This window comes from Scyliorhinus torazame, chromosome 2 (genome assembly GCF_047496885.1).
Source record: "Scyliorhinus torazame isolate Kashiwa2021f chromosome 2, sScyTor2.1, whole genome shotgun sequence".
NCBI lineage: Eukaryota > Metazoa > Chordata > Chondrichthyes > Carcharhiniformes > Scyliorhinidae > Scyliorhinus > Scyliorhinus torazame.
The window spans coordinates 124105669-124128254 of record NC_092708.1 but is presented as its reverse complement, the minus strand read 5'-3'; the positions used below and the strand labels follow the sequence as shown (position 1 = coordinate 124128254).

Below are 22586 nucleotides of genomic sequence, written 5' to 3'. Positions count from 1 at the left end.
ACGTAGCATACAAGGCTACCAACCAAGTGCTGGAAAATGGGATTAGAACAGATAGGTGCTTGATGGCTGGCACAAACACGATGGGTCGGAAGGCCTCTTTCCGTGCTGTAAGACCCCAATGAAATCCCATTTTCACTCTGAGGAGACCCTCCATTGTATTGTGATTGGATTTGGAATAAATCTAGCAGCTCAAAACCCATCATACGGTGTGGGCCATCAGCAAGAGCACAATTGTATTGCACCCCAATCTGTGTCCTCATGGCCCAGCAAACCCCACACTACTCGCCTTTTGAACAGTGAGTAGCATCACCGCCTGCTGTAAAGCTGTTTAGTCTGAGTGAGGCAGAGAGAGAGAGAGAGTGTGTGTGTGGGTGGAGGGCGGGAGAGATCCTGTGGTTGGCTCCGACCCGCTGCCACTCAGGGCCGGCGCGCAATCACTCAGCATAGTTGGAGCTGAACTTAAACAGAGAGGCGGAGCGGGAAGTGCGGTTCGACAGCGGAGGACAAGCTCGCAGGAAAAAGACAAGAAAGGTCCCTCGGCAATGTGCATGGTAACAGTCTTTTAATACATTCTACGGGAAAGAAACACAGTTTGTAGGCGCTGCCTTTGTGTGAAAGCGCCGATTGATCGTCTCAACCCAGCACATCGACTTCATGTCCAGGTTTTGCGACAGTGACGATCAGCAGAAATATTTAACCAAACATTACACCTCCAGCTCATGGTGCAATACGCTGTGGCTGGCTTGGATTATTCAGCGGCGACAGAGCTGAAATATAACTGGGTGGAGCCGGTAAGCCTCCCGTCACGTTTGAACGGGGAAATGTTGCAAGTGTCATCTCAGATAAGGGATTTTGTGCCATCTCATGACCTCTCAATTCCCCAGTAAAATCAAAAATCGGGGTCAGTGCCACCTCTTGAGGTGATAAGTTAACCTCCTCTAAAATAACCTCATTAAAAGCTGAGAGGAATTGATCAGGAACAGAGAGTGCAAAGAAAAGCTGCATAAAAATAAAAGTAGCATGACTTGCCTGTTAACCATAGTTCGTCAATCACCCAGAATGATTCTTCCCTTAAGTTGTCTGCCTGTGTAACGTAATTGCTAGATTGAATAATGTAATATTTGTTAATTTACTTGGAGTGTTTTCCAGCTGCAATTATGCTATAGTGTTTTTGATACTGGTACTTGGTTTTTACAGCAGTATGAATGTGAAACACTAATGTTTGCTGAGGCAAAGTGGAACTATATACAAACCTCAAAATGTACAGTGCTGATTATCAAAACAAAATTTGTGAAATTCTCAAGAGCTGGATGGGCCACTTTCTTTACTAGCATGAAAACTCTTAAGGTGGTGACTAATTAAATCTTAGATTTACCCCGCTGATTGATTAATTTATTGTCACATGTACCGAAGTACAATGAAAAGTATTTTTCTGCAGCCAAGGGAACGTACACAGTAAGCACATAGTAGACAAAAAGAATAATCGACAGAGTACATTGACAGCTAGTACATCGACAAGTAGTGATTGGTTACAGTGAGGAACAAGGACCAAATAAAGCAAATACATGAGCAAGAGCAGCACAGGGCGTTGTGAATAGTGTTCTTACAGGGATCAGATCAGTCCAAGGGAGAGGCATTGAGGAGTCTAGTAGCTGTGGGGAAGAAGCTGTTCCTATGTTTGGATGTGCGGGTCTTCGGACTTCTGTTTCTTCTGCCTGATGGAATGATCTGGAAGAGGGCAAAGCCTGGGTGGGAGGGGTCTCTGACAATGATGTCTGCCTTCCTGAGGCTGCAGGAGATGTAGACAGAATCAATGGGAGGGTGGCAAGCTTGTGAAATGTGTTGGGCTGAATTCACCACACACTGCAGTTACATGCAATCTTGGGCCAAGCAGTTGCCATACCAGGCTGTGATGCAGCTGGATAGGATGCTCTCTATTGCACATCTGTAGACGTTTGTGAGAGTCGATGCAGACATGCCAAATTTCTTTAGCTTCCGTAGGAAGGAGAGATGTTGTTGGGTGTTCTTGACTGTTGTATCAACGTGAGTGGACTGGGTCAGACTGTTGGTGATTGTGTCCTCCAGGAACTTCGAGCTATCAACCATCTCCACTTCGGAGCCAGTGATGTAGACGGGGCTGTATTTTCTATTGATGTTGCACTACGTATAATAAATCTGTTTATTTCATTTTACTGCTTATCTGTATGATGTAACATGAAAACTGCATTGAATTAAGACAAAATTTGAGGTAAACTGATCTATGAGTTATTTGGTATGCATGTATGTATTGCCTTTTGTGACCTTAACAAGACTGTTTCTTGCACAGTATTTATATGAAATCTATATTTAGAGACATGCTTTTATGTCAAGAACATAGCACAGGGTTCAAATGACACTGTTAAAACCTTGGCTCATCTGGCTCAGATGAAATAACTGAAACACTGGGGTACACCAAGATATCACCAGGTTCAATCTCAGTATGTAGTGAATTTGTTAATCAGATGACACAAATGTGAATATGACAATTGGCCTCTGTGTCCCTTGGTAAAGGAGGAGGAAATCAATTGAGATTCATGCTTCTAATAGCATGTGCTAGAACTGTAGTTGTGTGAGTACTGGATTGGGTACACACCCAAGGACCATTTGGGTAATTACAAGAAATATTTGTTTGGTTTTAATGCCCCTAGTCACACTTGAGCAGACATCACACCCCTATGACCTGGACTGTCTAGTGCAGTGTTTTTCAAACTTTTTTTCCTGGGATCCACTTTTACCAACCGGCGAACCTTTGCGACCCACGCCGGTTGACCTTCGCAACCCACTCTGTCCAGCTCCTCCATGATATTGAATATCTCTATATCAAATATCCTCTCGACCTTCTCCTCCATGTCCCAATGTCAAAGATGCAGATTAGGTTGATTGACCATGCTTAAATTATCCTTTAGTGTGCAAAGGTTAGTTAGGGTTATGAGATTTCAGGGGGATGGGCCTGGGTACAGTGCTCTTTCAGAGGGTTGGTGCAGACTCGATGGACAAGAAGGCCTCCTTCTGCACTGTCGGGATTCTATAATTCCGAAATCTATCTTCATAACTGAAGTTCCTCATTCCTGGAACCATTCTCGCAAATCTTTTCTGTACTCCCTCCAATGCCTTTACGTCTTTCCTAAAGTGCAGCAGCCTGAACCGGATGCTTAGGCTGAACAAATATCTTACACAAGTTCAGAATAACCTCCTTACTCTTGTATTTTAAGCTACCATTCATAATGCCTAGGATACTGTATTCTTAATTAACCAACCTGACCTGACACCTTCAATGACCTATACACATATATACTTCGGTTCCTCTGCTCCTGCACCCCTTTAGAAGTGTGCACTTAATTTTGTATTTGTATTGTATTGCCAGCCTGGAGGCAGGATATCAGGTAGTGGGCAAAGTGAAATTTGAATAGCCTGCATCCGTAGCTTTTGAGGGTGAGGGAATGGTAAAAATCTTTGAAAGTGAAGAGAAACACCACTTTAGATCAGCAGCTAGTCTTTCTCAGATTGTACGACAGCAAGGATACTGGAAGTGAGAGCCTTTAAGGCTCAGGAGTTAGTGCAATAAAACGGGACCAAGAGTCCATATTCAACTGTTTTAAGCCAAGTTTGTTTTAGTGTTGTGGTCGTACTGTGTTCTGTGCCACAACTCAGTCTTGTGACAGTTCTGTTTATAGTTAAGCTTGTTTACTCAGCTCTCTTGATAAACTGACCTTTTCTTATTAATTGCTGTGCAAAAGTCATGATGGGTTCAACAATACCGGTCGCAATGTGACAACTGCTACTTTTTAGTATCATTTAAGCATAACTCATTTATCTAATATGGATGAGTTGAAAACTCGATGAGCAACAGAAATCCAGGAGCAGTATTTTCCTGTGCGCTTCACGACGTTGGCATCACGCTCAAATGAGGGTCAAAAGCCAGCACGGTGAGGAACAGTCACTCATCTGTGACTTTGATTCATTTAACCAATTAGTGGTCAGAGGGAGGGGGGAGGGGCGCCATCCAATTAGGATGGAGGGTGGATTGTCGGAGCTGGAGGACCAGTTGGAGGCGCTCCAGTTGGAAAGCAGTAGCATGATGCCATTGAGGGTAAGTGAGAGGATAGCCACAGTTAGAGGCATCCTCTCTCAAACTTTCTAAATGTAAAATTAAAAAAGCCGTGCTGTGCCACCACTGTGACGTGGGGTTAACCCTCCGATGACGGCCAGCAGCTGCTGCTGAACCCAGACAGGCAAGGTGGTCTTCTAAGTCTGCCAGGAGCACTAGATGCCACGGCCATCTCTCTGTTTCTCTCGCTCTCTCTCTATTTCTCTCTATCTCTTTTTCTCTCTATCTCCGCACCACCAGTCTGGCACTGGGAGGCTGCCTTCAGGCAGCTGTACTGCCTCCTGCTCCCTGCGGAGCACTGGAAGCTGACTGAAAAATCCCAGTTGATCTGTTGACAAACATTTAATAAGCTCAATTGACTACTTCTTGCTTGTGGCCGGGTAACTCTGCTACACTGGATCCTCCAAGTCATTGTGGCTGGATGACAACACCTGCAAGCATTGGGTGTGGCTACCAGTATTGATACAGGAGCCAAGATGCAGTAAGAAAGCAAACTGTGTGGGAAGTCTGATCTCTTGCAACCATCGCAAAGCTGCCCTGGATTTCAAAACCTTTGCAATGCGTGCAGGCTAAGAGGGTGCTGGGCTTGCCAATGCAGGAGAGCTAGATCTGGACCAGAGATTACAAGAAGAGACAACCAAACAAAAGGTACTAGGGCTGGTTTAGCACAGTGGGCTAAATAGCTGGCTTGCAAAGCAGAACAATGCCAGCAGCGCGGTTTCAATTCCCGTACCAACCTCCCCGAACAGGTGCCGGAATGTGGCGACTAGGGGCTTTTCACAGTAACTTAATTGAAGCCTACTTGTGACAAGCGATTATTATTATACTAGCTGCAACAACAGGGAGTGCGTCGCAGATGCAAGTGCAACACGATTCACAAGGTTAGCGGCAAGGCAGACCAAGGTGAGGATTTGGAGTGGAGAAATCTTCAATTAGAAAGTGAACAGGCTTCCCACATCGTAAATGTGCCACAATTTTTAAAAAGTGTTTTATTATGGTTTTTCATTTTAACCAATAATGCAACAGGAATGGTGCAGCTCAGCACAAAACAAGTGGCCAAGGTGCCTGGCAAGGAAACTATGTATTGGCCTGGAAGCAACAAGGATATTGAAAAGGTAGTGAGGATGTATGAAGCATGCCAGAGTCACAAACTATACCAACATAAAGAACCACCACACCCTTGTATGGCTTAGTGTATTTTCATGTTTGTTCTTATGAATATCTTTGTAATACTCTTTCAGTAACAAAGCATGACTGTTAACAGGTTGTTTTTAGGCCATCTTGCATGAACACAGTTATGCAGGAAAAGAAATGTTCCGAGGCTGTGACACTGCACAGCAGACATTTGCTAAACTTTAACCAAGTGTGGGTAGAAATCACCTAATCTTGGGACTATATGTGGAGTAAACATCAGAGGAGTTGTACTAAAATGCTGTTTTCAGCATCGTTGCTTGGCTAAATGTTGAGAAGCAATTTTTAAAAAATTGGTATATGTTTAACAGCAATGGCAGAAATAAATAGGTCAGATAAGTTAGGTGCGAAACCACGAGTCATAGAAAGCAAGAAAAGTCAGACAAGTATGAACTTTGGGCAGTAATGGATGGCTAATTAAGTAATTTTTAATCAATGAAATGGATAGGACGGAGTTTTACCTAATATGGCACAAGGTCGAGGCTGAAAGGGGCATAAGAGAAGAGCTTGTTGAGCTTCTCGGCATGCACCAAGATGTGAAACTGGACTGTGGTCAACAGAACACAAGAGACAGCACTGTAGTCAACCAGAGGATCGTGAACCAGTTCCAGAGTGAACTAATTGCATAACAACTCCCATGTGAAGTATCACATTTTTGTACTTATTGCGATTAACTTAAAACATTGGGTACAGGTAACTTAAAACATTGGGTACAGGAATATTATTACAGGTTTCACAATGTGGTCTGTAGCTAACCTGAACTAAGGGTCCAAAAATCATATTAAGGAATTAGCACACAAACTATGGAACTTACACCTTCACTCGGTTCCAACGCACCCATAGCACAATATTGCGACAGATTTATTCACTATCCCTGGCAATGACTTTCTCCAAGTCATTAATTACTTTTCCTAATCATCATACAATTGAAGCTCACCTTGAGTGCATCCAGGAGGTAGTCACAATGAGCGTGACATTCAGTTTGGTACATCCAAAGGGATTATATCAGACAATTGGCACAATATACTTGAAGCAAACCTTGAAGGTACCAAATGGGGGATAAACCATGTGACAACCTTGCCACACACTCCCAGATCCAACTGTCTTGCCGAGCGAATGGTTCTCGTCATTAAGGCATTAATCAAGAAGTGTAGAGAATTAAAACAAGACATTGAGGGTGGCATCTTTAGGCATGAGCTTACCGTTACCAGTGGAAATCATGTGTGGAAAGCAGGTTAGGACCATGCCAAGCCACCTTTGTCCAAATTCTCAAGAAAAGAGGAGAAACTTCTTTAAAAACAAGGGAGGATCAAGATGGCACATGACCAATGTGCAGGTGCAGAAATGCCCAGTCTGCATGTAGGACAAAAGGTTTGGGTCATACATGCCACCCATGAGATGATAAGGAGAAATAGAAGCCAATGAAGGGAATTGCCCAGCTGTATAACATCCAGCACTCCAGTTGCATCTAGAAAACATCCCAAGGTGACTAAGAGAGAAAAATGTTGGAAGACCATTGCCGTGGCTCGAGACAATACATTGGAGACTTCCAGTAACAACAAAGTGGGTTTATTAACAGTAGGCAAAGGCCGCGTTGGACTTTGCGAAAAAGAAAGGGCTGGTGATGGATTGAGAACTTTTGAACTTGGCTGCAACGTTCATGTTTTTGTTTTTTCTTTTTGTTTCTCTGTTTTTGTAAAAAGTTTCCTGTTTTGCGTTTCATGGAAGATGTTTGTGATGCCGTTTGCATTGATTTGGAACCAGCGGTAGAGCTGAGTGAGTTAAAGTTTTCATTTGCACTGTTGGGGAATGGAGGGGTGCTTGTTTTGATCTTGGTGTTTTTCTGTTGGGCAATTGTGTGGGGATTGTTTGATGTTGGAGTTTGTTTGTATGAGCGGTGGGGAGGGAACAATAGGTGTATGCGCGGGGGGGAGGGAGGGGAGGGAACAATAGGTGGGAGACTATCTGGAGCCGGGAATGGGGGCCACCAAGCTAGCTGGGCGAGTTAGCTCTCGGAAGCGCTGTGGGGGGTGTGCATATGTTTGGTTTAGTAAAGGGGTTGGGTTACAGGGTGTTGTTACTAGGGGGGGATGAATGTTCTGCTGATGAGGGTGGGACTTGGGCTGAGGGATAGAGAGGATGTTGGGGGCGGAGGCTGCCTGGGGATGGACCGGTGGAGGTGCGAAGCACAGGCTGTAGGCGGGTCTAAAAAAGGGGATGGCTGATCGGCAGAGTGGGGAGGGCAATGAGCCCCCCAACTAGGCTGATCACCTTGAATGTTCGAGGGTTAAATGGGCCAGTCAAAAGGGCACATGTGTTCGCGCATCTTAGGGTATTGAATGCGGACGTGGTGATGTTGCAGGAGACGCACCTTAGAGTTATGGACCAGGTTAGACTGAGGAAAGGCTGGGTCAGTCAGGTCTTTCACCCGGGACTAGATTCAAAGACTAGAGGGGTCGCAATCCAGATCAATAAGCGGGTGGTGTTTGAGGCGGGTAGAATAGTCTCGGATGTGGGAGGTTGGTACATTATGGTCAGTGGGAAGCTAGAGGGGGTGCAGGTGGTATTAGTAAATGTGTATGCGCCAAATTGGGACGATGTGGAGTTTATAAAGAGGATGCTGGGGAAGATACCGGACGTGGACTCGCACAGGTTGGTCATGGGAGGGGACTTCAACACAGTTATGGATCCTGGCTTGGACCGGTCAAGCTCAAAAACGGGCAGGGTGCCAGCAATGGCAAAGGAACTAAGAGGGTTCATGGAGCTGATTGGGGGGGGTGGATCTATGCAGATTTGGGCAGCCGAGAGTGAAGGAGTTCTCCTTCTACTCACATGCATAAAGTGTATCCCCGGATTGATTTCTTTATTTTGAGCAGGGCCTTGCTGGCTGGGGTGGTGAACACGGGGTATTCGGCGATCACAATCTCAGACCATGCTCCGCACTGGGTTGACCTGCAGGTTAGTAAAGACAGTAACCAGCGCCCGCACTGGAGGTCGGATGTGGGATTTTTGGTGGATGAAGGGATGTGCGAGCGGCTGAGGAAATGTATTCAGAGCTACCTGCAGGTCAATGACACGGGAAATTTCAGCAGCGGTGGTGTGGGAAGCACTGAAGGTGGTGGTCAGAGGGGAGCTGATCTCCAGCCGGGCTCATAGGGAGAAAGTGGACAGGGCGGAGACGGACCAACTGGTCAAGGAGTTACTACAGATTGATAGGAGGTGGGCATACCCAGAGGCAGGGCTTTTAAGGGAACAGCAGAGGTTACAGGCGGAGTTTAGCTTCCTGACCACAGGGAGGGCAGTGGAGCAGCTGAGAAAGGCGAGGGGGGCAATCTATGAACATGGAGAGAAGGCCAGCAGAATGCTTGCACAGCAACTTAGGAAGAGGAAGGCAGCTAAGGAGATCGGGAAAGTAAAGGACGGAGATGGGAACCTGGTTGGTGATTCAGTAGGAGTGAATAAGGCGTTTAGAGATTTCTACAGCCGGCTGTACAGGTCGGAACCCCCTACGGGGCACCGGAGGGGATGAGGCACTTCTTGGAGGGGCTGAATTTCCCAACAGTGGACGGGGAGGGTGTAGAAGGGCTAGGGGCCCCAATTGAGCTGGAAGAGATAGTAGAAGGCTTGAAGGCCATGCAGGCGGGTAAGGCCCCGGGTCCGGATGGGTACCCAGTGGAGTTTTATAAAAAGTTCTCGGGGATATTGGGGCCGATGTTGTTGAGGATGCTCAGTGAGGCAAGGAAAAGAGGGGTGCTGCCCCAGACGATGTCACAGGCCATGATTTCGCTGATTCTTAAGCGGGACAAGAACCCGGAGCTGTGTGGGTCCTACAGGCCAATCTCCCTGTTGAATGTAGGTGCCAAGTTGCTGGCCAAAATCTTGTCCTCCAGGATCGAGGATTGTGTTCCGGACGTTATTGGGGAGGACCAGATGGGGTTTGTTAAGGGCAGGCAGTTGATGGCCAATGTAAGAAGGCTGTTAAATGTGATCATGATGCCCCCGGAAGGTAGGGAGGTGGAGGTAGTGATCGCAATGGATGCAGAAAAGGCTTTTGATCGGGTAGAATGGGACTATCTGTGGGAGATAATGCGACGGTTCGGATTCGGGCGGGGCTTTATTGACTGGGTCAGGTTACTGTATCAGGCTCCTGTGGCAAGTGTGCGGACGAATAGGACAACATCGGACTATTTTAGACTGCACCGAGGGACGAGACAGGTATGCCCCCTCTCCCCGCTGTTGTTTGCGCTGGCTATAGAGCTGTTGGCAATTGCTCTGAGAGCCTTGAGGGGCTGGAGAGGACTGGTCCAGGGGGGTGGAGCACAGGGTTTCGCTCTATGCGGATGACCTGCATCTGTACGTTTTGGACCCAATAGAGGGGATGGAAGAAATCATGAGGACTCTAGGGGAATTTGGACGGTTTTCGGGGTATAAGCTTAATATGGGAAAGAGAGAGATGTTTGTGGTCCAGGTGAGGGGACAGGAGAGGCGACTGGGAGAGCTGCCATTTAGGCTAGTAAAGGGAAGCTTTAGGTACCTAGGCATCCAAGTGGCGCGGGAATGGGACCAGCTGCATAAATTGAATCTGGCCTGGCTTGTGGACCAAATGAAGGACGATTTTCGGAGATGGGATGCGCTTCCGTTGTCTCTGGCTGGGAGGGTGCAAACGGTGAAGATGACGGTCCTCCCGAGATTCCAATTTGTATTTGAATGTCTCCCCATCTTTATTCTGCGGTCCTTTTTTAAGCGGGACAACAGAGTGATCACGGGCTTCGTCTGGGCGGGCAAGGCCCCGCGAGTAAGGAAGGTAATGCTTGAGCGGAGTCGGGGAGAGGGCGGGCTGGCGCTGCCAGATTTTAGCAACTATTACTGGGCGGCTAATATAGCCATGATCAGGAAGTGGGTGGTGGGGGAGGGGTCGGCATGGGTGCGTATGGAGGTGGCTTCATGTAAGGGCACCAGTCTGGGGGCGTTGGTAACTGCGCCTCTGCTGTTCCTGCCGGCACCGTACTCCACCAGTCCAGTGGTGGTGGCGGCCCTGAGAGTTTGGGGCCAGTGGAGACGGCATGTGGGAGCAGTGGGAGCATCGGTCTGGGCCCTAATCTGTGATAATCACCGGTTTGCCCCAGGGAGTATGGACGGGGGGTTCCGGTTATGGTGGAGAGTGGGGATTGAAAGGATGGGGGATATGTTCATAGAGGGGAGCTTTCCGAGTACGAGGGAGTTGGAGGAAAAGTTTGGGTTGGCGAGGGGAAACAAATTCAGGTATCTGCAGGTGCGGGACTTCCTTCGTAAACAGGTGTCAACCTTCCCGCTCCTACCGCTAAGGGGGATTCAGGACAGGGTAGTTTCCAGAGGGAGGTTAGGAGAAGGGAGCATCTTGGACATTTATAAGGAGCTTATGGGGTCGGAGGAGACGCAGACCGAGGAGCTGAAGCGCAAGTGGGAGGAGGAGCTTGAAGTGAGATAGAGGATGGTTTATGGGCAGACGCATTGAGTAGAGTCAACACGTCCGCAACATGTGCCAGACTCAGCCTGATACAATTTAAGGTTGTTCACCGGGCTCACATGACAGTGGCCCGGATGAGCAGATTTTTGGGGTGGAGGACAGGTGCGCAAAATCTGTGGGAGGACCGGCGAACCATGTCCACATGTTTTGGACATGTCCAAAGCTTAGGGGATTTTGGCAGGGTTTGCGGACGTCATGACCACGGTGTTAAAAACAAGAGTGCGCTGGGCCAGAGGTGGCGATTTCCAGGGGGTCGGAAGACCCGGGAATCCAGGAGGAGAAAGAGGCAGACATTCTGGCCTCTGGTTCCCAGGTAGCCCGGAGACGGGTACTATTAGCTTAGAGGGCCTCAAATCCTCCGAAGTCGGAGATCTGGCTATTGGACATGGCTAGCTTTCTTTGTTTGGAGAAAATCAAGTTCGCCTTGAGAGGGTCACTGTTAGGGTTCGCCCGGAGGTGGCAACCGTTCGTCGACTTCTTTGCGGGAAATTAATCGTCAGCAGACGCGGGGGGGGGGGGGGGGGGGGTGGGGGGGGAGAGTAGTTTAGATTAGAGTAGGGGTCAATAAGCGTGGAACCTGTACGAGAGGTAAATGGCTTTTGCGCTATGTTTATGGTTTCATGTATATTGTTTACATGTCACTATACCAAAAATACCTCAATAAAATGTTTATTAAAAGAAAACAGTAGGCAAAGGCAACTATATACAGGAGGTTTTTGATTTCTGGTTGCGCGATGCAGGGGAAGTGCAGGTGGTGTTTCTCCCGACAATTCTTTTTATAAGTTCCTTCTTAACGCGGTATCTGCCACTCAAATCTAAGCTAAACACCCAGATAACAATTTTTTTTAATATGCCCCAAATGTACAGGCAGAAAATATTAAATGATAAATGTCAAGTCGGCTGCAGTTAAGATGGCAGCCGGCTCCCACGTGCTTCAAACAACCGAAATTCTGAGCAAAATGTTGGTTGCTGAACTTGACAACTCCCAACGAAGTTAGGCTCTGGAGCTGAAAAATTCATTGGAAGAATCGCAGGGTCATGTTCGGTCCTCCCTCGACACCATTCGTTTAGCTGTCAACTCTCACACTAGCACCTTGCCGACTTCGAGGCGGCCCTTTTGGATCATAGTGACAGGATCCGTACACTGGAGTCAAGGCTGACTTCGACAATGAAGGAGAACGTGTTGTTGCGGGGCAAAGTCAATGACTTGGAAAACCGATCAAGACAACAAAATTTATACACTGTTGGCCTACAAGAAGAGACTCTAGGACAAACCCAAACACAGTTTATCTTGGAATTATGCAAAAAGGTGGTGGGCGAAGATACATTCCCTAAATCCCTGGAGTTAAACCAAGCCCACCATACCTTTTGGCCGAAACCTCACCCTGGCAATATCCCTTGGGCCATTGTAGTCCAGTTCGATCACTTCAAAGATAAAGAGCTTGTTTTTCGGTGTATGAAGAAGCACCACAATGTTACTTATCAAGGCCATTCGATCAGGATCCACCAAGTAATGAGTGCAGTCCTGGCACGGGGGCGTGCAGCATTTAACAACATCAAGTCCACGCTTTACAAGAAAGGTATTATCTTCAAGCTGATTCACCCTGCCCGTCTCTGCATCGCATTTAACAGAGAAGATCATTTCTTGACACGACTGACGAGGCAGATTCTTTCAGCGACGCATACCTAATTCTTGATGTGTTTACTGGAACATGTTTGTGGAATTGATTTGGGTTTTGTGTGTATGAATACCTGTATTGACCATTTAATATGTTCAAAATTAAGGGCATGTTCGATTTTTTTTTGTTCATACTAGATTACTACATTAGACGAAGCAACTTTCCAATGGTGTGTTATCTTCTTTGCCAATCACTCCCTAATGAGTATGTTTGCCCACCGAAGACACTCCATGTTACTGGTCATGGGTTCTGTGGGTCCTTGCATGGCTGATGAGCCCGGTCCTAGAGCTGCATCTTCGACTGCACACTTGACCGGTGTTTCTGGGATGTGTGGTCGGTCCTTGGACTCTAGATCGTTGGTATTCCTTTCCTAGGCTCCTTTCCCTGGCCTCCTGTTGTGATTGGATGTCTTCAGAGAATTATCCCTTCATCAGGAGGTTCCTCCAAGTGAGTGTCTTCTGGGCAAGGGTCTCCCAGGCTTTTACATCTATGTTGCATTTCTTGAAGTAAGCCTTCAGGGTATCTTTGAAATGCTTCCTTTGGCCTCCTTTCGTTCGGGAGCCTTGCTTGAATTGGTCGAAGAGGATTTGCTTTGGCAGTCAGGACTCTGACATCCTAAGCACGTGGCCATCCTAGTGAAGTTGATTTTGGATGATGGGCCTCGAATCGGGTGCTCTTGGCTCCTTCAAGGAACTGATGTTAGTATGCCTGTTCTCCCAGCTGATACGGAGAATCCATCTCAGACAGCGTTGATGGTACCTCTCCAGGGCCTTGAGGTGGCATCTGTAAGCTTCTGAGCTGCGTAGAAGAGTTGGGGGATGAGGTCTTGTACACGACGACCTTGGTATCAGCTTGTTGGATTCATCAAAGACTCTCGTCATTAGACATCCGAAGGAGGCACTCATGGATTGGATATGATGTTGGATCTCCTCATTGATGTTGGCCTTAGATGAGAGGTGGCTTCCCAGGTAGGAGAAATGTTCCACATTTGGTAGGGTTTCTCCCTTGATCTTGAAGGAGGGGGAGACTGGATCTTGCCCTGGGGCAAGTTGGTAAAGGACTTGAGTTTTCTTGAGGTTGAGACTGAGACTGATTCTTTGGTATACTTCTATGAAGGTGTCAAGCATGGCTGGAAGATTCTCTTCTGTGAGAGTGGAGATAGCGAAGTCATCCACATACTGAAGCTCCACAAATAATTTCAGTGTCGTTTTCTTCTTGGATTTCAACTGTTGAGATGGAAAGGTTTTCCGTCCATCCTGCAAGACCAGGGTTTTTCAAACTACGGGTCACGACCCGCGGCTGGGCCATAGGCAGGTGTCAAGAGGGTCACGGAACGATCAGTCGTGTTGTTCCTGATCGAGGGCGATGCGTCCAATGGTCGCGACCGGCTTATAAGGTGAGCATGCTGGCCGTGAGGGACCGATTCCGGACAGGTGCAGATGGTTTCCTTGCTCCGGTTGTTGAGCGACGCGGCTCTCCTCTCCTCTCCGGCACCATGTCTATGGTGCTGAAAGCCTTCAACAGTGAATCTCACATGGAGCAGAGCCAATACCGAGACCAGCACTTTTGGGGAAGCCGATATGAGCAGGACAAATTACTGAGATATAACTGCACTCTCTATGTTGGGAATCTGTCATTTTACACTACCGAGGAACAGAACTATGAACTCTTCTCAAAAAGTGGTGATGTTAAGCGAATCATCATGGATTTGGACAAACCAAGAAAACTTCATGCGGATTCTGTTTTGTGGATTATTACATACATAGTGATGCTGAACAATGCATGAGATTTATTATTGGAACATGCTTGGATGATCGAACCATCCAAACAGATTGGGATACAGGCTTCAAAGAACGCAGACAGTTTGGGCGAGGAAAATCTGGTGGTCAAGTACGTGATGAATAAAGGATAGATTATGATAGGGGCTGTTTAGCACAGGGCTAAATCGCTGGCTTTGAAAGGAGACCAAGGCAGGCCAGCAGCACGGTTCAATTCCCGTAACAGCCTCCCCAAACAGGTGCCGGAATGTGGCGACTAGGGACTTTTCACAGTAACTTCATTGAAGCCTACTCGTGACAATAAGCGATTTTCATTTCATGATGCTGGATTTGGAAAACTGGTTCAGATGCTGAAAGTCCCAGAACCAAGACAGAAATTCTAGACTTTCACTAACTGTACATTTGACATAATGAAGCTAGAATCTGCATAGAATCCTGGAATTGAAGAATACAGTTGACACGTTAATGCCTATAGCTTTGTGCTGTTCATTCGTTGATCGGCCAAATTAACTCTTTTTAACAGTTTCAAGCAAGAAGCGCCCAGTTTCTGAGGTGAAATCATTGTGTCCAATTTTGGTTCCTTCTAAAGTTGTAATTTTTGTCACTCTTAGTAAAAACAGAATAAAAACCTGAAAGAAAAAGAGAATGCTGGCGGGTAACGTGTTTCAAATACAAACAATGTAGTCTTCCAATCAGAAGTGGCAACAATGTACTCTTCCCATCAGACGCAGCAGCAGAGAGCATGACACGGTCCCTCATATACACTGACCTCATGCGCTCTGTATGTCCGTGATTCCTCCATTTTCTAGCTGCAAGCAAGCAAGGCAACAGGACTGTGAAGAACTGAAGATGGATCGTTTTGTGATAAGGAAGAGAGGGCCAGAGTCACAAAGGGGCCAGGATCTCACAACTGAATCTGCTGGAGAGAGATGCTCGAGAGAGTCCATGGCAGGATAAAGCAGCGCTGTATACTGACTTCCAGGGCCTCTGGTGAACAAGCTACAAAGAAGAAACTGAAATCGGGAACAAAGCAGTATAAAGATCATCTCTTGAGGTATGGCTTTGTTAATTGCGCCAAGCAAATCAGAAGGCAAAGCCCATGTGTGTTATATGCAGGGATGTACAGGCAAATGCAAGTTTTAAAACCCTCAAAACTTCAATGGCATTTGACGACTAAGAATGGCGAGTTTGAGGTCAAACCTCATGATTTTTTTCAAGGGATGCACTGAGAACTTAAATCATCAACAGAAGTCCTCCGCTTCTATCCTCCCTTGCCAATCTAGATATCCACCATTTTATTTTCGGAGGGAATCTAAACTGTGTTATAGACCCAAAGCTGGATTGCTCAAGTCCAAAGACTCTCGCCCTCACCGGCGTTTCCAATGCTCTCTCCACCGTTATGACTCAAAAGGGGTGTGCGGACCCTTGGCATTTCCTCCACCCAGCACAAGGGACCTTTTCTACTTCTCTCCTATCCACCATGCTTACTCATGCATCAACTATATTTTTTTGGACAGAGCTCTTCACCCCACAGTTAAAATTGCCGAGTATTATATCAGACCATCCCTTGACCTGTCTCTTGCGTCCAAAGCTAAAGGTTAGCCTCCATGGAGATTTAAAACAACCCTAGTATCTGACAACGGTCTTGTAAATCTATATCTACCATTTATAGATGTTGTTATTTAAACAAACAAATCTGACTCCCATGACCCCATCAGTATTATGGGAGACCCTCAAGGTGGTTCACTGGGGAAATGTAATTTCTTACAATGCATATATTATCAAAGAACAAAGAACAAAGAAAAGTACAGCACAGGAACAGGCCCTTCGGCCCTCCAAGCGTGTGCCGACCATGCTGCCCGACCAAACTACAATCTTCTACACTTCCTGGGTACGTATCCCTCTATTCCCATCCTATTCATGTATTTGTCAAGATGCCCCTTAAATGTCACTATCGTCCCTGCTTCCACCACCTCCTCTGGTAGCGAGTTCCAGGCACCCACTGTGTAAAAAAACTTGCCTCGTACATCTACTCTAAACCTTGCCCCTCGCACCTTAAACCTATGCTCCCTAGTAATTGACCCCTCTACCCTGGGGAAAAGCCTCTGACTATCCACTCTGTCGATGCCCCTCATAATTTTGTAGACCTCTATCAGGTCGCTCCCCAACCTCCATCGTTCTAGTGAGAACAAACCGAGTTTATTCAACCGTTCCTCATAGCTAGTGCCCTCCGTACCAGGCAACATTCTGGTAAATTTCTTCTGCACCCTCTCTAAAGCCTCCACATCCTTCTGGTAGTGTGGCGACCAGAATTGAACACTATACTCCAAGTGTGGCCTATCTAAGGTTCAATACAGCTGCAACATGACTTGCCAATTCTTATACTCAATGCCCCGGCCAATGAAGGCAATCATGCCTTATGCCTTCTTGACTACCTTCTCCTCCTGTGTTGCCCCTTTCAGTGACCTGTGGACCTGTACACCTAGATCTCTCTGAGGGTTCAATACTCTCTGAGGGTTTCAATACTCTTGAGGGTTCTACCATTCACTGTATATTCCCTACCTGCAACGGTCCCAGCACTGAATCCTGCGGAACACCACTAGTCACAGCCCTCCAAGTAGAAAAGCATCCTTCCATTGCTACTCTCTGCCTTCTATGACCTAGCCAGTTTTGTATCCACCTTGCCAGCTCACCCCTGATCCCATGTGACTTCATCTTTTGTACTAGTCTACCATGAGAAACCTTGTCAAAGGCCTTACTGAAGTCCATATAGACAACATCCACTGTCCTACCTGCATCAATCATCTTTGTGACCTCTTCGAAAACTCTATCAAGTTAGTGAGACACGTCCTCCCCTTCACAAAACCATGCTGCCTCTCACTAATACGTCCATTTGCTTCCAAATGGGAGTAGATCCTGTCTCGAAGAATTCTCTCCAGTAATTTCCCTACCACTAATGTAAGGCTTACTGGCCTATAGTTCCCTGGATTATCCTTGCTACCCTTCTTAAACAGAGGAACAACATTGGCTATTCTCCAGTCCTCCGGGACATCACCTGAAGACAGTGAGGATCCAAAGATTTCTGTCAAGGCCTCAGCAATTTCCTCTCTAGCCTCCTTCAGTATTCTGGGGTAGATCCCATCAGGCCCTGGGGACTTATCTACCTTAATATTTTTCAAGACACCCAACACCTCGTCTTTTTGGATCTCAATGTGATCCAGGCTATCTACACACCCATCTCCAGACTCAACATCTACCAATTCCTTCTCTTTGGTGAATACTGATGCAAAGTATTCATTTAGTACCTCGTCCATTTCCTCTAGCTCCACACATAGATTCCCTTGCCTATCCTTCAGTGGGCCAACCCTTTCCCTGGCTACCCTCTTGCTTTTTATGTATGTGTAAAAGGCCTTGGGATTTTCCTTAACCCTATTTGCCAATGACCTTTCGTGACCCCTTCTAGCCCTCCTGACTCCTTGCTTAAGTTCCTTCCTACTTTCCTTATATTCCACACAGGCTTCGTCTGTTCCCAGCCTTTTAGCCCTGACAAATGCCTCCTTTTTCTTTTTGACGAGACCTACAGTATCTCTCGTTATCCAAGGTTCCCGAAAATTGCCGTATTTATCCTTCTTCCTCACAGGAACATGCCGGTCCTGAATTCCTTTCACCTGACCCTTGAAAGCCTCCCACATGTCAGATGTTGATTTGCCCTCAAACATCCGCCCCCAATCTATGTTCTTCAGTTCCCGCCTAATATTGTTATAATTAGCCTTCCCCCAATTTAGCACATTCACCCGAGGACCACTCTTATCCTTGTCCACCAGCACTTTAAAACTTATTGAATTGTGGTCACTGTTCCCGAAATGCTCCCCTACTGAAACTTCTACCACTTGGCCGGGCTCATTCCCCAATACCAGGTCCAGTACAGCCCCTTCCCTAGTTGGACTGTCTACATATTGTTTTAATAAGCCCTCCTGGATGCTCCTTACAAACTCTGCCCCGACTAAGCCCCTGGCACTAAGTGAGTCCCAGTCCATATTGGGGAAGTTGAAGTCTCCCATCACCACAACCCTGTTGTTTTTACTCTTTTCAAAAAACCTGTCTACCTATCTGCTCCTCTATCTCCCGCTGGCTGTTGGGAGGCCTGTAGTAAACTCCCAACATTGTGACTGCACGCTTCTTATTCCTGATCTCTACCCATATAGCCTCACTGCCCTCTGATGTGTCCTCCTGTAGTACAGCTGTGATATTCTCCCTAACCAGTAGCGCAACTCCGCCACCCCTTTTACATCCCCCTCTATCCCGCCTGGAACGTTTAGCTGCCAATCCTGCCCTTCCCTCAACCAGGTCTCTGTAATGGCAACAACATCATAGTTCCAAGTACTAATCCAAGCTCTAAGTTCATCTGCCTTACCCGTAATACTTCTTACATTAAAACATATGCACTTCAGGCCACCAGACCCGCTGTGTTCAGCAACTTCACCCTGTCTGCTCTGCCTCAGAGCCATACTGTCCCTATTCCCTAGTTCTCCCTCAATGCTCTCATCTTCTGACCTATTGCTCCCGTGCCCACCCCCCTGCCATACTCGTTTAAACCCTCCCGTGTGACACTTGCAAAACTCGTGGCCAGGATATTTATGCCTCTCCAGTTTAGATGCAACCCGTCCTTATATAGGTCACACCTGCCCCGGATGAGCTCCCAGTGGTCCAGATAACGGAAACCCTCCCTCCTACACCAGCTGTTTAGCCACGTGTTTAGCTGCTCTATCTTCCTATTTCCAACCTCACTGGCACGTGCCACAGGGAGTAATCCCGAGATTACAACCCTAGAGGTCCTGTCTTCTAACTTTCTGCCTAGCTCCCTGAACTCCTGCTGCAGGACCTCATGCCCCTTCCTGCCTATGTCGTTATTACCAATATGTACAACGACCTCTGCCTGTTTGCCCTCCCCCTTCAGGATGCCCTCTACCTGTTCGGAGACATTCTGGACCCTGGCACCAGGGAGGCAAGACACCATCTTTCACGTCCACAGAAGCGCCTATCTGTGCCCCTGACTATAGAGTCCCCTATGACTATTGCTCTTCTGCGCTTTGACCCTCCCTTCTGAACATCAGAGCCAGCCGTGGTGCCACTGCTCTGGCTGCTGCTGTTTTCCCCTGATAGGCTATCCCCCCCCCCCGACAGTATCCAAAGGGGTATACCTGTTCGAGAGGGGACAACCACAGTGGATTCCTGCACTGACTGCCTGCCCTTTCTGGTGGTCACCCATTTCTCTGCCTGCACCTTGGGTGTGACCACATTTATATAACTGCTACCTATGACGCTTTCCGCCACCTGCATGCTCCCTCAGTGCATCCAACTGCCGCTCCAACCGAACCATGCGATCTGTGAGGAGCTCCAATTGGGTGCACTTTCTGCAGATGAAGCCATCCGGGACGCTGGAAGCCTCCCGGACCTGCCACATCTCCCAGTCAGAGCCTGCACCCACCCCTCGAACTGACATTGCATCAATTAATTCGTAAATTAAAGTTAAAAGTTTTTTTTAAAGTTACTGTTAACTATAGGTTTCCTAGCACTAGATTTCTACTATAAATGTGAAAGCTAAATACAGTACTCTCCGATCTCTGGCTTAGATACCCCTCTAAATTATAATTAAGTAATTATGTTTAATTAGTTTACCAATGCTTAATTTTTAAAATTTAGTGTAGATTCCCAACCAGCCAATCAGGTCACAGCTTTTCTGTGATGTCACGTCAGGTCTCTTCCCCCCCCCCCCCCCCCCACACACACACACACACACACAATTTGAAAAGGTAATGAAAGTAAAAATGAGTAAATATCACTCACTTACCTTCTGACGGTCTCAGATGCTCTCAGGTTCTCTCCCTGCTGATTAGAAGTTACAGGCCAGAAGAAAGAGAGAGCACAAAATAGTAGGGGAAAAGCACCTTCTCCCACTCTGCACCGAATTACCTCACTGCACCAAATTACCAAGTTTCAAATTCCCACTCTGGCTGGTGTCTCACTCAGGCTGCGCAAACAAAGAAAATGAAAACAACAACATTTGGTGGATTCAATCTTAGAAATAGGCCATCAATATTCCATTTCCCCCACTCCTGAGTTATATGTAGACAGGCTAAGCTCCAGACTCGTTTTACTTACTTTCCATAAGTAAAGCTGCGCGTATATTACAATATTCAAGGGGGGGCGCTTTATGAATACTGGGATAAAGCTGGCCGGCATAAATTGCGGTCTTCATGCCCTTGACCTGGCTAACTCATTGTGGACCTCATCCTCATAACTTCGCAGGATGCCTTGAAAAGCGCTGTTTAAGATTTTAAAGATTTATAGGCAATTTAGAATAATTTACGGTACCAGTCCCTCCCCATCAGACTTGGTCTGAGTCCCTCTATGACAATCAAAAGCAGCTGGGCCTCTTGTTCTTTGCAAGCTACTGGTGGTCCCAAGAATTTTTAGGGTTTCCCCCGTATAGGTCCACAGCTTGGCTGTTGTGCTACCTCAATTCAGGGTCTGAGCCCCTTCTGGAATGTATTCAAATGTCTGCACCCCCACAACCGTGACTGATGTCCCCTGTATTGACCTCCATCTTCAAAGGTCTTCCGGCCACTTGCAGAATTATTTATTAGGGGCTGTCTTATTTACCTGACGAAACTCAGATGGTACATTTCATGTTCCTCCTCAGAGCTCTTCTCCACTTGGTTCAGTAGTGTTGTGGATTGCTGCTGTTTTGTTTTTCATTGGCACGCTCTGCCTCGCGCGGCAACAAGCCTGCATATGGCCTCTTCAGTTGCAACAAAAACAGACAAACTCGTGACAATGGCAAGCTTCCTGGAGGTGATCTTTCCCACACAAATAGCAATGCACCTGTCTTGGCATAACGATCCATTCTTTTCCTGATTTTCTGACTTTGATCCGGTCCCGAGGACTGTGTTTGGTACTCTACTTTACCTGTTGATCTTATTACAGTCCTCACAGCCGTACTGCCTCACAACTAGTTTACTTCTTCTGCGGCACTTTGTAGTTCAAATGCGCCTTTTCCAGCGCACTCCATTGCCTGAGCTATTTCGATTGCTTTGTCTAACGTGATTTTAGTTTCAGCCAGGAGTTTTTTCTGGGTGCTTGTTAATTCCACACACTAGACAGTCCTGCAGCATATTGCTGAGCTCAAGATAATGCACTGGAGAATTCCAGTAACAACAAAGTGTATTTATTAACAGTGGGCAAAGGCAACTATATACAGGCACAGAGAAATGATGTTTAGGTCTTGATTCTCCAGCTCTGGGGTCCACACTACAAAGGCCCGTGCTACCGGGCCCCCGCGCCTTCTCTCTATCGATCGGGGGTTCATGCGCTCCCGCATGATTGGTTCTGAGCCGGTCACGTGGACCACAGAGCTTGACTCCTTAATACAACCACCATTAAACACCAGCACTCCAGTAATACACAGGATACCAATGCCTATGTGCCTCCAAGTCAAGGACACCGAAGTGATAAGTTAGATCTCAGGAAGGTTACACTGTTGTGAGATCCAGGAAGATTAGTAAGCCACCTAAACATTGTATAAACAGAAATCTACCTTTTTTGTAAATAGTTTTTGCAACCATATTTACCCTTAATGAATGAAATGTTATTCTTTGGGGGGGGAAAAAGTGGAAATTGCATCTCACTTTAAGAGAATATGTAAATGATGTACAGGGATTATCACAGAACCAACATGTGACTGGTACTCTATATTGAGCTTTGACAAAGTGTCATTGGACTCAAAACGTTAGCTCTTTTCTCTACCTACAGAAGCTGCCAGACCTGCTGAGATTTTCCTGCATTTTCTCTTTGGTTATATATTGTTGTTGCTGTTAGTGTTGATGGTTGCTATTGGGGTGTGTTTTGAATCCCGAGAGTAAGACCTGTTTGTTGAGCTCTCCTGCAGTGAGTACATATAATGAGTTCTAGTCTCCAAATTAAAGGAATCTATTTATAGTTTACCAATCCCATGTGTGTTTGGTTAGTTTGCATAAAGAAGCCATAAACGCAAGCATCAGTTCAGTAAGAAGTTTTATAACACCAGGTTAAAGTCCAACAGCTTTGTTTTGAATCATTAGCTTTCGGAGCACTGCTCCTTCCTCGGGTGAATGAAGAGGTGGGTTCCAGAAACATTTATATAGACAAAGTCAAAGATGCAATACAATACCTTGAATGCGAGTGTTTGCAGGTAATTAAGTCTACAGGTCCAGACGGAGCAACTGGAGAGAGGGATAATCACAGGC

General features: G+C 46.7%; 1 protein-coding gene and 1 pseudogene across 3 annotated transcripts in view; both read left to right on the top strand.

The window, feature by feature from the left end:
* Positions 1 to 458: 458 nt before the first annotated feature.
* LOC140391655 (lysosomal cholesterol signaling protein-like) overlaps positions 459 to 22586 on the top strand; it is a 163617-nt gene continuing 141489 nt past the window's right edge. For 2 of the 3 annotated variants that reach the window (XM_072476355.1, XM_072476375.1), the window contains exon 1: positions 459 to 551. The gene's annotated coding sequence lies outside the window, so the exon portion shown is untranslated. The other variant, XM_072476365.1, reaches the window with a different exon arrangement.
* LOC140407790 (nuclear cap-binding protein subunit 2-like) lies at positions 14019 to 14684 on the top strand (annotated as a pseudogene).